A 17604-nucleotide genomic window follows, 5' to 3' on the forward strand; every position below is an offset into this window, starting at 1 on the left:
TGCCTTATCAAGAGGCATTGTGTAGATTTTGTGGCTTTTGATTTACACTGGGCTCATAAGACTGTTGCAGTAATACATTTACCGGAGGGCCAACATTACATCATGTGAATACGAGTTTAATCCAGGCTTAAAGGTGCACTAGGTAGTTCTGTGAGAGTCAGAGGAGTCAGTAATGTCTAAGGTATCTGAATAAACAAACTGTCCTCAGAGGAAACTTGGATCCCTGTTTGAAGCTAGAAAGCTTCCTGAAAAGTTACTATTTCGTTTACATGTTGTTTACAAAGGCAAGTTCTAAGAATGATAAATTATTAATTAATAACAGTAAATGTCTTTTGAAGGCTCTGAAATCCCCCCTCCTCCAAAACCGCATAATGCACCTTTAACTCAATATAAAATTTTGCTAAATGTCTGGTCATCAGTCGAGCTTCCATTCACACTGGGTCACCTTATAGCTCAGGGGCATTGCTGGTAAGTTTGTTTGTCCACGTGTAGGAAATCTAATACCTCTATAAAATATTCCTACTCTTAGTCCGCCATATATTTAGCTCTCGCTTCAGTGCAGCATCTTATCCTAACATGGTCTTGAGTACCAAAACAAATGTCTCCAACCTCATTATCTTCTTTTTTTTTTTTTTTTTACACAATGAAAGAAACTGGGGGAAATAAGATTTCAGAGACACATTGTTCATTTTGAAACTGCATGGCATCAAAGGTGTCTCAATTGACCCATCTCAAACCCACCCACTTTTCTTGATCCTTCATTCACTACTGTTGCTTCCCAGGGATTGGTTCAAATGTAGGTTAAGAGTACTAGAGAATCACCTTTCCAGCAGCACCACCGTAACCGATAATTTTTTCTTTTCTTTTTTCTTATCTTTTTCCCCCTTCTTTTTTTCCGTTTTTCTCATTATGCCAATTCCCACTCCCCCCTTCCTGGTTGTTGCGCACTCTACCCCCTACCGTCGGTCTGGGAGGGTGGAGACTATCACATGCTTCCTCCGACACATGTGTAGCCAGCCCACCGCTTCTTTTCACCTGGCAGCGTGGACTCTCACTGGGAGAGTGTAATGTGTGGAAGGTCACACTACCTCTCCCAGATCCTTCCCTTGCTGTGCAGGCGCCCCAACCGAACTGTAGGAGTCGCTGTTTACAACAACCAGGACCCACTCACGCCGGCTTCCCACCCGCTAACACTGCCAATTGTGCTAGTATGGACGGTCGGCCAAGCCGGCGGCACCACAGCCGGATTCGATCACACTGGCTCTGTGGTGGTAGACAGACGCTTAGTCCGCTGCGCTACCCGGCCGCCCACTTAACCGATACATTCTTGAGTAAATAAATTATTAATAAATACGGCAACAACAGTTCATTAAGTTGAATAGCTGAGCCATGACTAGGATAACAAACCAACAACCAATTGGAACACAGTGTAGAACGTTTAGGATACGTGCTCTACTGGGGTTACCTAGTCTGCTTGTAAACAGCTAGATACAAATCAACCAGAACACGGTTGCCATGACTTGTATGGATAAGGATATCACATTGGGTTCACCACCAGGCACAGGTCATGCCAAGTTGCCAACCCTGCTGTAACTACACCTCCAGAACCCAATCGACCCATTCTGAGCTTTAAAGAACTTTACCTTTGCAGGACTTGCAACTCTCTTCGAAGTCCAATACTTACAGTACGATATTTACTGACAGTGAGCTGAGAAAATCTAACACTGTGCGCAATAATATTTTAGGGCCCCTCCATCCCTGTCAGTCACAGGCCCTTAGAATCCTCGCTGTCCTCGCCTCCCTTCATTGGCTGCCTGTGCAGTTTAATTTTAAGATCCTGTTGTTTGCTTATAAAGCAATGAATGGTCTGGCCCACCCTACCTCACCGAGATCCTGCACCCCTACACCCCATTACGGTCTCTGAGGTCTCTCCTTGTTGTCCCTAAATCCAGGCTAAAAAACAGGGGGGACCGTGCGTTTGCGGTTGCAGCCCCCAAACTGTGGAACGAGTTGCCCCCCCACATTAGGCTGGCCCCAACGCTCCCAATGTTTAAGTCCCATCTTAAAACACATTTGTTCTCCCTAGCATTTAAAAAAATTTACAGTCTGCTGCCGTCATTTTGTTTGTAGTTCTGTGTGCTTTGTATTGTGTTTATGTGTTTTTTTTTTTTTACTATATTATGGTTTTTACTGTGAAGTACTTTGGTCAACCATGTTGTTTTTAAACGTGCTATACAAATAAAGTTGGATTGGATTGGCTTGGAGAATAATCCTAACCCCCCCCCCCCCTCCCACCCATATGGCATCACCAAAGAACAGCAATTAATTAGTGTAAAGGATGTTTTCGACAGTGAAACTATCATAATTTTTATTTATTTATTCGTACATGGAATTGTTAGTCCAACAGTGTCTTCAGTACATATAGTTCACTTAATATGATCCACTAAATTCCATGGCCGAAAGGAACAGGAAGAAGAAAACTCTTATTGTACCTGCCCTATACACATAGACTGTTCATAGTGCAATGTTTACCAAACCAAACTAAATGTACATACTTATTTTGCTGAAATGAAAACATCAACACAATTAAATTAACATAAATAAATACATTTTGTGTATCTATCAGTTAAATTGCATATTTACTGAGGTTCATTCATTTATACACACACACACACACACACACACACACACACACACACACACACACACACACACACACACACACACACACACACACACACACACACACACACACACACACACACACACACACACACAGACAGAGTCTGTATTTCAGCTAACTCTTTAAGTTTCAATAGTCTGGATTTAATAAATAATTCATTAGTGTTCTCTTGAATCTACTCTGTGAACTATTCTTACTGCTCTCTTCTGTAATATAAATAATGGCTTTATGTAACTTTCAGTAACTCAAATAAGGTAGGATGAGTGAACAATATAATATTTGCATAGAATTGTAATCAAGCACATTCTTTGCCTTGTTCAAAACAAAAACACTCTTCTTTTCTTTTCTTTTCTATGTACATTATGTGAGGCTTCAATGTCAATTTCTCATCCAACATAACACCCAAAGATTTTAACTCAGATACTCTTTCAATATTAACTCTGTCTATACATAATTCCACATTGTCCTCCTTCTTTCGATTAGTAAATATCATAAAAAAATGTGAACGTTTCTTTTTCAGATTTAGGGATCACTTATTGTTATCAAACCATATCTTGAGTTTACACATTTCATTTACAATGTCATCTGCAAATTTCGTAAGGTTTTTCCTGAACTGAGGAAATGTGTATCGTCAGCAAATAAAATAAATTGCAATATGTTTGACACTTCACATATATCATTAATATACTAAATAAAAAGTTTGGGCCCCAGGACCAAACCTTGAGGGACACCCCATTCAATATTCATACATTCACATGTGTAACCAGAGAGTTGAACGTATTGTCGTCTATTTTCAAGATAGCTATACTTAACCAGTTCATCGCCACCCCTCTCACACCATACGTTTGTAATTTAGAAATTAAAATGTGATGATCTATCGTATCAAAATGCTTTTTTAAAGTCAATAAACACCCCTATTGTGTAATTCCTCTTATCTACTGCTGTGGTTATTTCTTCATATATATTCATTAAGGCTAAGGCTGTTGATCGATTTGCCCTGAATCCATACTGACTCTCACTCAGCAGGTTATTCTTTTCAATAAAAACATCTAATTTATGAACAAACACTAAAACTATGATAAATCTAACTTTCCCACAAATAAATCAACCAGAAAGCTACCTTGTCACAAGACAAGATTAAAAAAATATGTATTATTTCCCTTGGGGACATTCATGTGTCATAGCAGAACAGGTAGGTAGAGGTTTATCCCTTATCTGTGTTCCAAGATGTGATGAGACTTGCATAGAGGTACTTAAGTAAATACTAGGGCTGTCAGTTTATTGCGTTAATTAGATTAATTAATTACACAGCAAATTATCGCGTTATGAAAATCAACTAAAAATGTATTACAAAAAATTATACAATATCTTATTCATTCCATAAGAACGTAGAATACACATTTACAAACTTGTTTTTATATGGTCCATTTGCATGTTCTTGGTATCTGATTCTAGGGACATCTATGGATCTCAGGGAATGTATTCCCAGGGTCAGAAATACTGTGTCTGTTACTAGGCTTGAGTAAATTTTAATGAACCAAATGAGAATATCAATACATTTTTTTTTTTTATCTTTGACTGTGAATAACACTGTTGAAGGCAGAGGTTCTGTGTAGGATTGTAACTGTCTAACTGCATATATATAACTGTTTACACTAGTTACTGTCTATCTGCATATATAGCTGTTTCCACTAGAGGGCGCTCTAGGCGGAGACACTCAGGAGTACTACCAGGTGGCGAGTATAAATAGATATGTCTCCTCCCACTTCTTTCTCTCCCCCCAAGCCTCTCAGAGAGAGGAGACCTGTATGTTACTGCTGCTCTTCATGTGAATAAATAAACCACGCCAGTTAAGGCTCAAGATAGAAACCATGCCTCTTGACCACATTATTGTCGCCCTATAGCCGAATTCTGTTAACAGGTTATGGGCCCAGATAACGCCGGGCCGAAATAATAAGGGTACTGTAGCAAGCTTAGCTAAAGTATAGGCTAGGTTAGCGCTGGGAGCACCGCGTGGCTAGACGCTAGGCCAACAAGAGCAAAAGCTAAGCCTACCACCAACGAAGAGGACGGAAAACAAGAGAAGGGGCAAATGGCCGACATTCAATAGAAAAGCAGAGGACTATGAGCTCTGGGAAGAGCGCATGCTATGCTGCATGCACGGTGCGGGGCTGAAGGAGACGATCCTGGCAGCCCCCACGGGAGAACTGACGGCAGAAGAGCAAGCCCTGGACGACCAGCGTAACGAAGACGCGTACTGTGAGTTAGCGCCGCTGCTCGACAACACCAGCCTGGGGCTGATATTCCGTGAAACACGACCAGATACTCTTTCAATATTAACTCTGTCTATACATAATTCCACATTGTCCTCCTTCTTTCGATTAGTAAATATCATAAAAAAATGTGAACGTTTCTTTTTCAGATTTAGGGATCACTTATTGTTATCAAACCATATCTTGAGTTTACACATTTCATTTACAATGTCATCTGCAAATTTCGTAAGGTTTTTCCTGAACTGAGGAAATGTGTATCGTCAGCAAATAAAATAAATTGCAATATGTTTGACACTTCACATATATCATTAATATACTAAATAAAAAGTTTGGGCCCCAGGACCAAACCTTGAGGGACACCCCATTCAATATTCATACATTCACATGTGTAACCAGAGAGTTGAACGTATTGTCGTCTATTTTCAAGATAGCTATACTTAACCAGTTCATCGCCACCCCTCTCACACCATACGTTTGTAATTTAGAAATTAAAATGTGATGATCTATCGTATCAAAATGCTTTTTTAAAGTCAATAAACACCCCTATTGTGTAATTCCTCTTATCTACTGCTGTGGTTATTTCTTCATATATATTCATTAAGGCTAAGGCTGTTGATCGATTTGCCCTGAATCCATACTGACTCTCACTCAGCAGGTTATTCTTTTCAATAAAAACATCTAATTTATGAACAAACACTAAAACTATGATAAATCTAACTTTCCCACAAATAAATCAACCAGAAAGCTACCTTGTCACAAGACAAGATTAAAAAAATATGTATTATTTCCCTTGGGGACATTCATGTGTCATAGCAGAACAGGTAGGTAGAGGTTTATCCCTTATCTGTGTTCCAAGATGTGATGAGACTTGCATAGAGGTACTTAAGTAAATACTAGGGCTGTCAGTTTATTGCGTTAATTAGATTAATTAATTACACAGCAAATTATCGCGTTATGAAAATCAACTAAAAATGTATTACAAAAAATTATACAATATCTTATTCATTCCATAAGAACGTAGAATACACATTTACAAACTTGTTTTTATATGGTCCATTTGCATGTTCTTGGTATCTGATTCTAGGGACATCTATGGATCTCAGGGAATGTATTCCCAGGGTCAGAAATACTGTGTCTGTTACTAGGCTTGAGTAAATTTTAATGAACCAAATGAGAATATCAATACATTTTTTTTTTTTATCTTTGACTGTGAATAACACTGTTGAAGGCAGAGGTTCTGTGTAGGATTGTAACTGTCTAACTGCATATATATAACTGTTTACACTAGTTACTGTCTATCTGCATATATAGCTGTTTCCACTAGAGGGCGCTCTAGGCGGAGACACTCAGGAGTACTACCAGGTGGCGAGTATAAATAGATATGTCTCCTCCCACTTCTTTCTCTCCCCCCAAGCCTCTCAGAGAGAGGAGACCTGTATGTTACTGCTGCTCTTCATGTGAATAAATAAACCACGCCAGTTAAGGCTCAAGATAGAAACCATGCCTCTTGACCACATTATTGTCGCCCTATAGCCGAATTCTGTTAACAGGTTATGGGCCCAGATAACGCCGGGCCGAAATAATAAGGGTACTGTAGCAAGCTTAGCTAAAGTATAGGCTAGGTTAGCGCTGGGAGCACCGCGTGGCTAGACGCTAGGCCAACAAGAGCAAAAGCTAAGCCTACCACCAACGAAGAGGACGGAAAACAAGAGAAGGGGCAAATGGCCGACATTCAATAGAAAAGCAGAGGACTATGAGCTCTGGGAAGAGCGCATGCTATGCTGCATGCACGGTGCGGGGCTGAAGGAGACGATCCTGGCAGCCCCCACGGGAGAACTGACGGCAGAAGAGCAAGCCCTGGACGACCAGCGTAACGAAGACGCGTACTGTGAGTTAGCGCCGCTGCTCGACAACACCAGCCTGGGGCTGATATTCCGTGAAACACGACCAGAGCGAGCGATACACGCATGGGCAAGATGACGGCCATGGACGAGACGACGGCCATGGACGAGACGGAGGCCACGGACAAAATGGCGGCTACGGACAAGAAGACGGCTGTGGACAGGATGACGACAGCGGACGCGATGGCGGCGACGGTCGACGTGAGACGGATCGAGACGACGCCCGGAGAATAACGGGACAAGAAGACTGCGCTTTCGGGGCGCGGACGGCGGGCACCGCCGGACCGGCCCAGGCCCAGCTGCAGCGGGCCCAAAGAAAGGGACTGATCGTGGACACAGGTGCGTCGTCACATGTCATCAACGACAGGAGTCTGTTCAAGAACTTTGACGACACTTTCCACCCGGAGAGGCACAGCATGGAGCTGGCAGACGGGAGACGCACCTACGGATTGGCGCAAGAGAGGGGAGACGCACAGGTATGCCTCACGGACAGTAAGGGGCGCCGGCGTACGGTGATGTTAAAGAACGCTCTCTACGTACCATCGTTCCCACAAGGACTATTCTCTGTAATAGCTGCTACTGCAAGCGGTACCAAGGTATTCTTCGATAAAGGTAAACATTTTCTTGTAGAACCTGACGGTACCCGGTTTGACATAAAGATGTACCAGAGAATATATTATCTGAAAACGGAGTGTAATGACAACGACAAGTGTAATGATAATAATGATATGTGTAGCGGGACGGCCAGTAACGATATTCAGACATGGCACGAGATTATGGGTCATTGTAATTACGAGGATTTACTGAAACTGCAAGTAGTGTCAGAAGGCATGCACATTGAAGGAGAAAAGCGTAGACCTGACAAAAATTGTGCAGTGTGCAAAACGGGGAAGTTTACTCAATCGAGATACAGAAATCCCACAGACAGAGTAAGGGTACCACTTGCATTAGTTGACACGGACCTAGCCGGCCCAGTAAGCAACGAGTCCATAGAAAGCTTTAGATATGTACAGTCTTTTACAGACGTGTGCACAGGGGCAGTGTTTGTCTACTTTCTTAAAGCAAAGAGTGACATACCCCAGGCCACGGAGAAATTCCTGGCAGACATAGCCCCTTATGGTAACATAGGATGATTGAGGTCCGACCACGAAACCGAGTTCACAAAAAGAGTTCCAATCACTGTTGAGAAGGTATAAGATAAGACACGAGACGTCACGTCCATATCCCCCACACCAGAACGGGGTGGCAGAGAGGGAATAGCATCCCCTTTTCGAAATGGCTAAGAGTAAGCTAGCAGATAGTAACTTACCTAAGAGCCTATGGCATTATGCGGTGCAAGAAGCCGCTTACACCAGAAACAGGAGCTTTAATAAGCACTTGGGCACCACCCCGTATACAGCACTGACAGGAAAGAAGTGTAATCTAGCCAGAATGCACCGATTTGGATCAGTGTGTTATGCGTACCTGCAGGACAGGGGAAAGCCCAAGTCCAAGGGTGTAAAAGGATTCTTCGTAGGATACGACAAAGGAAGCCCTGCTTTCCTAGTTTATCATCCCGGTAACGGGAGAGTGCAGAAACACATGCTAGTCAAGTTTGTCACGAAGGCAACATGTGAGAGCGAGACACAGACAGAGGAGCCAGAGCTGGACTCCAGAGTAAGGTGTGTAGAAACAGAGACACATCAACCTTTAGTACAGTCGTGCAGACAGACAGACAGCAACCCCCAGAGGGCGATGACGAGGAGCACCCGAGGGTGACGTCAAGTGCCCCAAGCAGTGGGAGGTATCCCTCAAGGGAAAACAAACCCCCAAAATATCTGACAGACTATGCCAGGAAAGGGAGTGACGAGAGGTCAGTACACCTACCCCCGTTGAGTACTACTACAGGGTAGTCAGTGGGGTAAACCCGACCTTTAAAGAGGCCACATTGTCCCCCGAAGAGGGCAGACAGACAGTGGGAGGGAAATGGGTGTATTCAACCATGTTACCAGAGGGCAGACAGACAGTGGGAGGGAAATGGGTGTATTAAATGCTGAAGGAGGGTACCCCATGTTTAAATAATGAAGAAGGGTGACAAGTTTCTTAAATGCTGAAGGAGGAGTAGAATCCAGGTTTGAATGTCTGACTAGAGACCATGTTTAAGTACAGAGGTGGGTGATTTACAATGTTTAAATACAGAAGTGGAGGATTTGATCATCGCACCAGACAACAAGAGAAATACCCAGGAGGTTAAACCATTTTATAGGTATAGACTTCGAACAGTCTGAAAATTGTGTAAAATATCCCAGAAGAGATATGTGGAAAAGATCCTGAGATGTTTTTACTAAAGTAAAAGATGTATAGAAAAACTGTGGGTAGCTTCATTTGGTTAGACAACCTGTACTCGCCCTGACCTATGTTTTGTAGTGAGTAAGAGTGTCACAGTATTTTTGCTGACCCCACAGAGAAGCATTGAACTACGTCAAAAATATGTCTTTCGTTATCCCAGAGGTGCAGCAGACGGACAGCGGTGTTTCAGAAAAGACAGTAAAGGTTTAAGGCTTAAAGCCCACAGTGATACTATCAGCCTGTGAAGCTGAGTATATGTTTCTAGCTATGACAATGCAAAATGTGTTTATCTAGAACAACTGCTCGGAGTGATGGAGATAAGATTATGAATATATTGCTAAAAATGTAGTAGGTAATTGAAATGTATCCTCTATACCAGGGGTCAGCAACCTTTTTGACATGGAGTGCCTGTTTGAAATATAGTTGTAACTAGTGTGCCTCAACAATATTCCATGCATCGTAAATTTATTTTTCTCATAATCAGGTATTTTTAATGATAATTTTTACATTATTACATCATTATTGTTATTGTTATTATTAACAATATTATTATGATGGTTGTATCAACCCTAAATCTGAGTTGGGGGGGGGGAATGCAATGCAGACAAACAGCTGCATACAGTGCGACCATTTCACTCACATTTGCCCATTTTGGACACATCACACATCATCGGTGTGTGTACTGTACGTGTGCTGTCATAGCTCCACCTACAGGCCTAATGGAGAACACCAGGAGAACACCAGGATGTGAATGGAGGGTGAATGTGAGGTATATCGTGTAAATACGTTTTGATTGATCGCAAGACTACACTGTAAAAAAATAAATAATAATAAGTTACCAGAACTTAAAAATATTGAGTTCAGTTACTGTGCATTAAGGTTTTCAGTTTTCAATCCATAATAAGTTAACAGAAAAATAAGTACACAACCACATTATTTCAACCTAATAAAACTATGTTTATTGTCATTGTTTTAAGAACACAAGTTAACTTGGTAATACTCACATTTTGAGTAAAAAAATTGCTTTTAACATGTGCAATGTTCAATGAAATAGAAAAATAAATAATAAAATGTGTTGATTAATCCCACTGGTCACAATGGTGACCGTAATAATGTTTTTGTTATAAGGCTCTGCAAATGTTACTGAATGATGTAGCAATGTATTTCCAGCTAAATTGAAATAATAAACAAATAAAGGGTCTCAATTAAATATGTGGTAGTAAAAAGAACCTGTGGGAGGATTTCAACAAGATAAATGTGACAACAGTGCAAAATATTTCACTATAATATTTCAAAAAAAAAATATATATATATATATATATATATATACATATATATATATATATATATATTTTTTTTATGCTGCCCCCTGTGCCTATACGCGTGCCTAGGGTTGCCTACCCCTGCTCTATACCGAAGATGGTGTTTTTGAAGATGAATGGCGTTCTGTCAACACCATTTAAAAATGATGGACATTGTGTATATATGGACTGTTGTTTATGAGGGCAACCAGGGGACCATTGTGATTGCTAGGAACCCAATGTGTCAACATAGATGTAGACATGCCATTATAGAAAATATCATCTCATCAGATATGTCATCAGAGAAGAAAGAATGACACCGGTTTACTGTCCAATGGACGACAGAGTAGCAGACACTATGAGGAAACCTGATTCAAATTTAAATGTAAGGGATTTGCAAGGGTCATGTTTAATGTGAAGATATTGACTGTCATACCCTGTTGATGTTTTTGGGATTATATTATTTCCTTTGTAAAATGTTTTTCTAAGAAGTCAGCCAGTATGCTAAACCCTAAGTGGGAGTGTTGAAGGCAGAGGTTCTGTGTAGGATTGTTAGTAACTGTCTAACTGCATATATATATATAACTCTTTACACTAGTAACTGTCTATCTGCATATATAGCTGTTTCCACTAGAGGGCGCTCTAGGCGGAGACACTCAGGAGTACTACCAGGTGGCGAGTATAAATAGATATGTCTCCTCCCACTTCTTTCTCTCCCCCCAAGCCTCTCAGAGAGAGGAGACCTGTACGTTACTGCTGCTCTTCATGTGAATAAATAAACCACGCCAGTTAAGGCTCAAGATAGAAACCATGCCTCTTGACCACATTATTGTCGCCCTATAGCTGAATTCTGTTAACAAACACCATGCTCAAATTTACCAGACCTGAAAAATCTAAGCAAATTAATCAATGGCAGATGATTAAACAGAAGGTTATGTAGATACATTACTATGAGGGCCGACGTTGAATGAATGAATGAATGAAAACTTTATTAACAGATTGCAGAATGGGTACAGTACAGTACAGCTCAATACATACAATTGTTAAGGGGATGCAGACCAGAGAAAGACTTTCGTCTTGTTTACATCAGGGTCCCCCATTTTCAATTCATTGTAACATATATGACATACATGACATACAGATAGACAGTACTGCTACATCTATACATTTATGACATACCAGATTTGCAAATACAGTACTGTTTGTGATACGAAAATAGTCCAGAAAAAAAAGTATATACATTTGACGTAGAAACTGTACATTGGAGGAGGTTGGGTAGGTGGGGGGGTGGGGGGGACTGTACATTGGAGGTGGGTGGGTGGGGGGGGGGAGTTTGGGTAGGAGTGGGGGGGGGGGAGGTTGGGTAGGAGGGGTGGGTGGGGGACACTGTACCACTGTACAAGCAAAACTGTACATTGGAATATTGACAAGACCATACTTGGTAATTTACTGTACATTGGAGGGAGTTGTGTTAGGACATTTACAGGGGCCAGTTTCGAATCGCAGTCTCCCGTTCCACTCTACTGGTTAAAATTACTTACTCGTGAGTAGTACGTTCGTTGATAAAGAAAAATAATGTCCACAGCTGCTCCAGTGTAAAACAAAGATATCCAAATGGTTTATTTCTCTTACACAGCGAAGTCTTTCTTTACAGAAGTGGTCCTAAATCTATTTACCTAAATATTCACGTCACTACTACAAGGTAAGAAAACTGTATTTTCCCAGTCTCCAAAATCACAGCCGACTCGACACATGAAAATTCCTCCACACTGGAAAGCCGAAAATCGATGTTTAGTCTATCTGTTCAGTACAGCTCAGCACGGTTTCAAGATGTACACTGACCTGGCTGAGAGAATTGCTGAATATATAGATACACAAATGTTCTAGAAGATTCGGTCAGACATCACCACAAATGTTCTAGAATGTTCAATGTTCTAGAATGTTCGGCTATGACATCACCACAAATGTTCTAGATTGTTTGATGTTCTAGAATGTTCGGCTATGACATCATCACAAATGTTCTAGAATGTTCGACCATGACATCATACTGTGCCATCACAAATGTTCTAGAATGGTCTATTATGACAATTATAATACAATAACCTAGGAAGATGAGGAGCATTGGTGGGGTGGGTATAAGTAAGGTAGCGAGAGTAGGGGAGAAGAGGGAGGGGGGATGTAAGGGGGTGATAGCTGGGGTACCGGTCGAGGTTAGCGTAGAGCAGCTGGTGGAAGAGTTAAAGGAGGACGGGCGTAATGGCATAGTTAAGAGTGCAGAAAGGATGAAGAGGGGAGCAGAGAGGATAGTGACGGAGACGGTAGTGATTAAGTTTGAGGGCGGGGTTGTTCCAAGTGAGGTGTTTGTAGGGTGTAGGAAGTATGGGGTTAGGGAATTTGTTCAGAGTCCTCTTAGATGTTATAGGTGCCAGGAGTTTGGCCATATAGCTATTACGTGTAGGAAGGGGCAGAGGTGTGCTAGGTGTGGCGGGGAACATGAATATGGGAAGTGTGGAGAGGGAGTGCAGCTGAGGTGTTGTAGTTGTGGTGGGGAGCATAGTGTAGCATTTAGGGGGTGTGAGGTGATGAAGAGGGAGGTCGCGGTTCAGAGAGTGAGAAGGGAGGGTAAGTTATCGTATGCAGAGGCGGCTAGCAGGGTAGGACAGGGAAGTCAAGATAGGGTGAAGGGGGTTGGAGAAGGGCTCTTGGCAGAGAGGGTAGAGCAGGAGGATATAGAGAGGGTAAGGGAGGAGAAATTTGATATTGTGGCCTTCGTGGCAGGGGTAGTTAATGGTATGGCAGAGGCTAAGGGTAGAACAGATAGGGTAAAGATGATTGTTAGGATAGCGGTTCAACATTTGGGAATGGAAGGTCTGAAATGGGAGGAGGTGGTCAGGGAATTGGATGAGGGGGTTGAGAGGGACCAAGCAGTCCAGAATAAGATCGCAGGGGGCAAGGAGTGTCTCGCAGAGGGGGGCTCAGACAGGAAGTAGCAGCATTAGCTGCACTCCAATGGACAATGTAGGGGATGACGGATTCCAGTAGACTGCGGGAAAAGAAGAAGAAGAAGAGCTCATCAAAAGAACTGCGGAGGGCAGTAATACGCCACGATGCGTCTACACTGCCGGAAAGTCAAAAGAAGAAGAAATATAGCTTTGGCTCCTACAAGTACTGAATTCTGCCATCCGGACACATGCAATTTGAAATATGATTATAGAATATAGAATATCAGGCATAAAATGGTTATGCGATTAAAATGCGATTAATTAGATTAATTAATTACAAATCCTGTAATTAATTAGATTAATATTTTTAATCGTCTGACAGCACTAGTAAATACGTCAAATTGTCATCGCCAATCTCCAATAGCTAGCTATTGACTAATGACTTAGACCTGATGAAACATTACATATTCAATTGTGAAGTCTGAAGGTGAGCATGAGCCTTTATTGTTGTGCTCAGTGGGGTGTGAAACAGGCCGGTTACACTGTAGCCAGACCTGGTTACTCGTCTACCTCATTTGCTCCAGCTACTACTGCGCCGTACTGAACGCCTCATCAGAGTTTACATGGAGCGTCCGCATGATGTACACATGTGGGTCATCAAGTGTCTGCACATCTAGTGAATATTTAATCAGCTATACTGCGCCGTACTGAACGCCTCATCAGAGTTTACATGGACCGTCCACATGATGTACACATGCGGGTCATCAAGTGTCTGCACATCTAGTGAATATTTAATCAGCTACTACTGTGCCGTACTGAACGCCTCATCAGAGTTTACATGGAGCGTCTGCATGATGTACACATGCGGGTCATTAAGTGTCTGCACATGTAGTGAACAGCAACTTTTCGTCCCCGTTCCCCTCCACACCTAAGGTCAGGCTGCCTCCGCATAACAGGTGAGAGTTTGCCTCGTGAGAAAACCGGGTGATTGAAGCATTAGGAGGGAGCTATAGCCTACCTGCAATTTAATCTATACAGTTTGGAACCATATATTCTATATGGTGTGTGAGTGCGTGCATGTGAGTGTGTGTGTGTGTGTGTGTGTGCGTGTGTGTGTGAGTGTGTTTTGTGTGTGAGTGAGTGCGTGCATGCTTATGTGTATTTCATGGGGTCAGGATAAGGTCCTCTGCTTTGTGAACTTGAACCTGTTGTTTTGTGGTGGAGTGATCTAGCAGATGGCCTCAGTAACCCGAAAAACAGGTAAAGTGCGCCTCTCTTTGAAACCAGCTTCTCAGAATTCCTTCCAGTTGTCCCACATAGCAAGACTTTAACTTGTGTCTGCAGTCGTTGTCTCTCTCCACTGGCTCCCAGTGAGGAAGAGAATCAACTTTAAAATTCTGCTATTCACCTACAAAACCCTCAATGGTCTCGCACCGGCCTACATTGAGGAACTCTTGGTCCAACCCGTCAGCTCCAGGTCCCTCAAATGACCAACTGTGTCTGAGGGTCCCGCGGGCCCTCTCACATGAATTGACGATAGAACTGAACCTGGATGAGTTTGGTCGCCCCCTTGTTGCATTGCGCTACTGAAAACATCTTTTGTATTTATTTGACATACAAAACAACATTCCTGTGGGGAGATGTGTGCAAAAAGCCAGTCAATACAGAGACCTTGTGAGTGACAGGCAGCGCAGGCGGTAAGGCATCTCCTAACATGCCAAATACTTGCGGGGGAAAACTCTGCGGTAAACAGACTGAACCCAAGCTTCCACTGACTGGAAATGTCTCACCATTACAAACCCCGACCCGCGCCACATCAATCTCGCGCACCTCACACGGTGGTCAGACTGTGACTTTTGACATGTGTCTGGATGAAGGGAGCTCACTAACGCTCGAGTGTAACGCCGTCGGTCTTGTTGTGACTGTGTGCTGCTGCTGCTGCTGCTGCTGCTGCTGCGGCTCCTCCATGCCGCAACATCAACCTGACTTGGACCTCTATAGAGGCCACGCAGCACCAAATTAGGCATAGAGCTGCACTGAGCGGATTAGAAGGGGGAATGAATCGGGCCAGTGTTTCCTCCCATGTGCTGTTCACAAGTTGTCCCGGCAGTGTGTTTGAGGGCATGTTTATGAGTGCGTGGCTGCGGGGCCTGAGGGTTCGGGGGTCGGGGATCAGCATCTTGTAGTGAGGTATTAGCAGTGCACCATATTATAGCAATCATCGATCTAGACGCTCTCTCTCTCTCTCTCTCTCTCTCTCTCTCTCTCTCTCTCTCTCTCTCTCTCTCTCTCTCTCTCTCTCTCTCTCTCTGTCTCTCTCTATAGCACGCACACACACACACACACGCACGCACGCACACGCACGCATGCACGCACACGCACGCACACACACACACACACACACACACACACACACACACACACACACACACACACACACACACACACACACACACACACACACACACACACACACACACACACACACACACACACACACACACCTTACTCTAAGACTCACATGGTTTCTTCTCTTTCAGGTTCCCTCTAAGGGTGGCTTCAGATGATGACTCCAGTCTTACTGAACCCTGATGTGTGACCCCGTTTGACCCACATACACTGTTGCCTGTTGACATTTCATCAAGAATGTTTAAAACAGCGTTAGCTAAAAAAAGAAAAGCATGGGAGGTGTCACATATATTTCCTTCCCCTCCCGCCCTTAAAAGCCTGAGGTATGAGGCCATACTTGAAAGTAGGTAATTGAAAACAGAAGTGGGACCAATATTGTAGGAAAGAAAAGAAAGATCTGCCCTGTTTTTCCAATACTTGGAAAAACATATGTATGTTGTAACCCCCCCGCCCCCTCACACACACACACACACACACACACACACACACACACACACACACACACACACACACACACACACACACACACACACACACACACACACACACACACACACACACAATATTTCACCTTGTAGCAAGTTTTAACGGTGCAATCCATAATTGCTGTATGGCCCACTATTGATTTTGTTTACATTAGTGTTTTATTACCTAGACTCTATTAAATTACACAGACTCTCTTAGAAAATGCAACAAGAGTTATTGTGCGAGGTACAATTTCCAAGTTACTATTTAGTGTATCAGTATAGGCATAGGGGCATAGCCTGCAGGAGGAAACCTGTCCTTGAACCTGCTGGTCCTGATTTGGATGTGGTAAAAGTGCCATGTTATAAATGTCTGTTCCGCAAACTTCTGGTTTGGCCTGTTTGGCCTTCAAAATAAAAGCTCAATATTATAAATGTTGAACTAATATGCATACCAGATAATTCCTCTTTATCGAATCATCAAAACCAACAAAGGAATACTTTGTTGGTTTTGTTTGATGGATAAATAATGTTGAATAATACCATTATATAAACAATTGTAGGCTAGGCTAGGCTACATACATTAGACTGTCTAGTAGCCATAATGCGCAACAAACACTGGTATTTATTTATTTTTAAAGCCATTATTGGTAAACAACCTGTTTATATCTCTTCACTGTTATTGGAATATTGGAACCTATTCAACTCGATCAAATGACTGAATGGTTCTTAGGGTCCCTCAAGTTTGTTCTGATCTAGGGAAGTCAGCTTTTTCCTTTGTTTTAGCTGATTTAAAAAAATATATATACTCTGTTGTGTTTAATTTTCTGTGAATATTGCTTTTATTATGTAGTTTACATTTGTACAATCGTCGTTTCTGTAAATGAGGGAAACCTCAGAAGCTTACGATTTTAAATAAAGGTTGAAATCAGGTTGTCGCATGAAACACACTGTATGATACTTGTGATAATACTTGTACAAGTAATATAATACTTGTGAGGACCTCTAATTTAACAACCCAGTATCCTAAGATACTCTAGTGTCCTAGAAATCCTTCCTGACCCTCTGTCCTTATTACACTGTACGTGACATTTGAAATGTGCTGATTCTTTCTGATATCCTACTGGTTGATTGATTGATTGATTGAAAACTTTATTAACAGATTGCAGAATGGGTACAGTACAGTACAGCTCAATACATACAATTGTTAAGGGGATGCAGACCAGAGAAAGACTTTCGTCTTGTTTACATCAGGGTCCCCCATTTTCAATTCATCGTAACATATATGACATACATGACATAC

General features: G+C 42.3%; 1 protein-coding gene across 1 annotated transcript in view; it reads right to left on the reverse strand.

Annotated features, from left to right (window-relative positions):
• slc16a4 (solute carrier family 16 member 4) overlaps positions 1-17604 on the reverse strand; it is a gene marked incomplete at both ends in the record, with an annotated part of 117119 nt that overhangs the window by 62513 nt on the left and 37002 nt on the right. The gene's annotated exons all lie outside the window — the stretch shown is intronic.

This window comes from Notolepis coatsorum (genome assembly GCF_963971535.1).
Source record: "Notolepis coatsorum genome assembly, chromosome: 17".
Taxonomy (NCBI): domain Eukaryota; kingdom Metazoa; phylum Chordata; class Actinopteri; order Aulopiformes; family Paralepididae; genus Notolepis; species Notolepis coatsorum.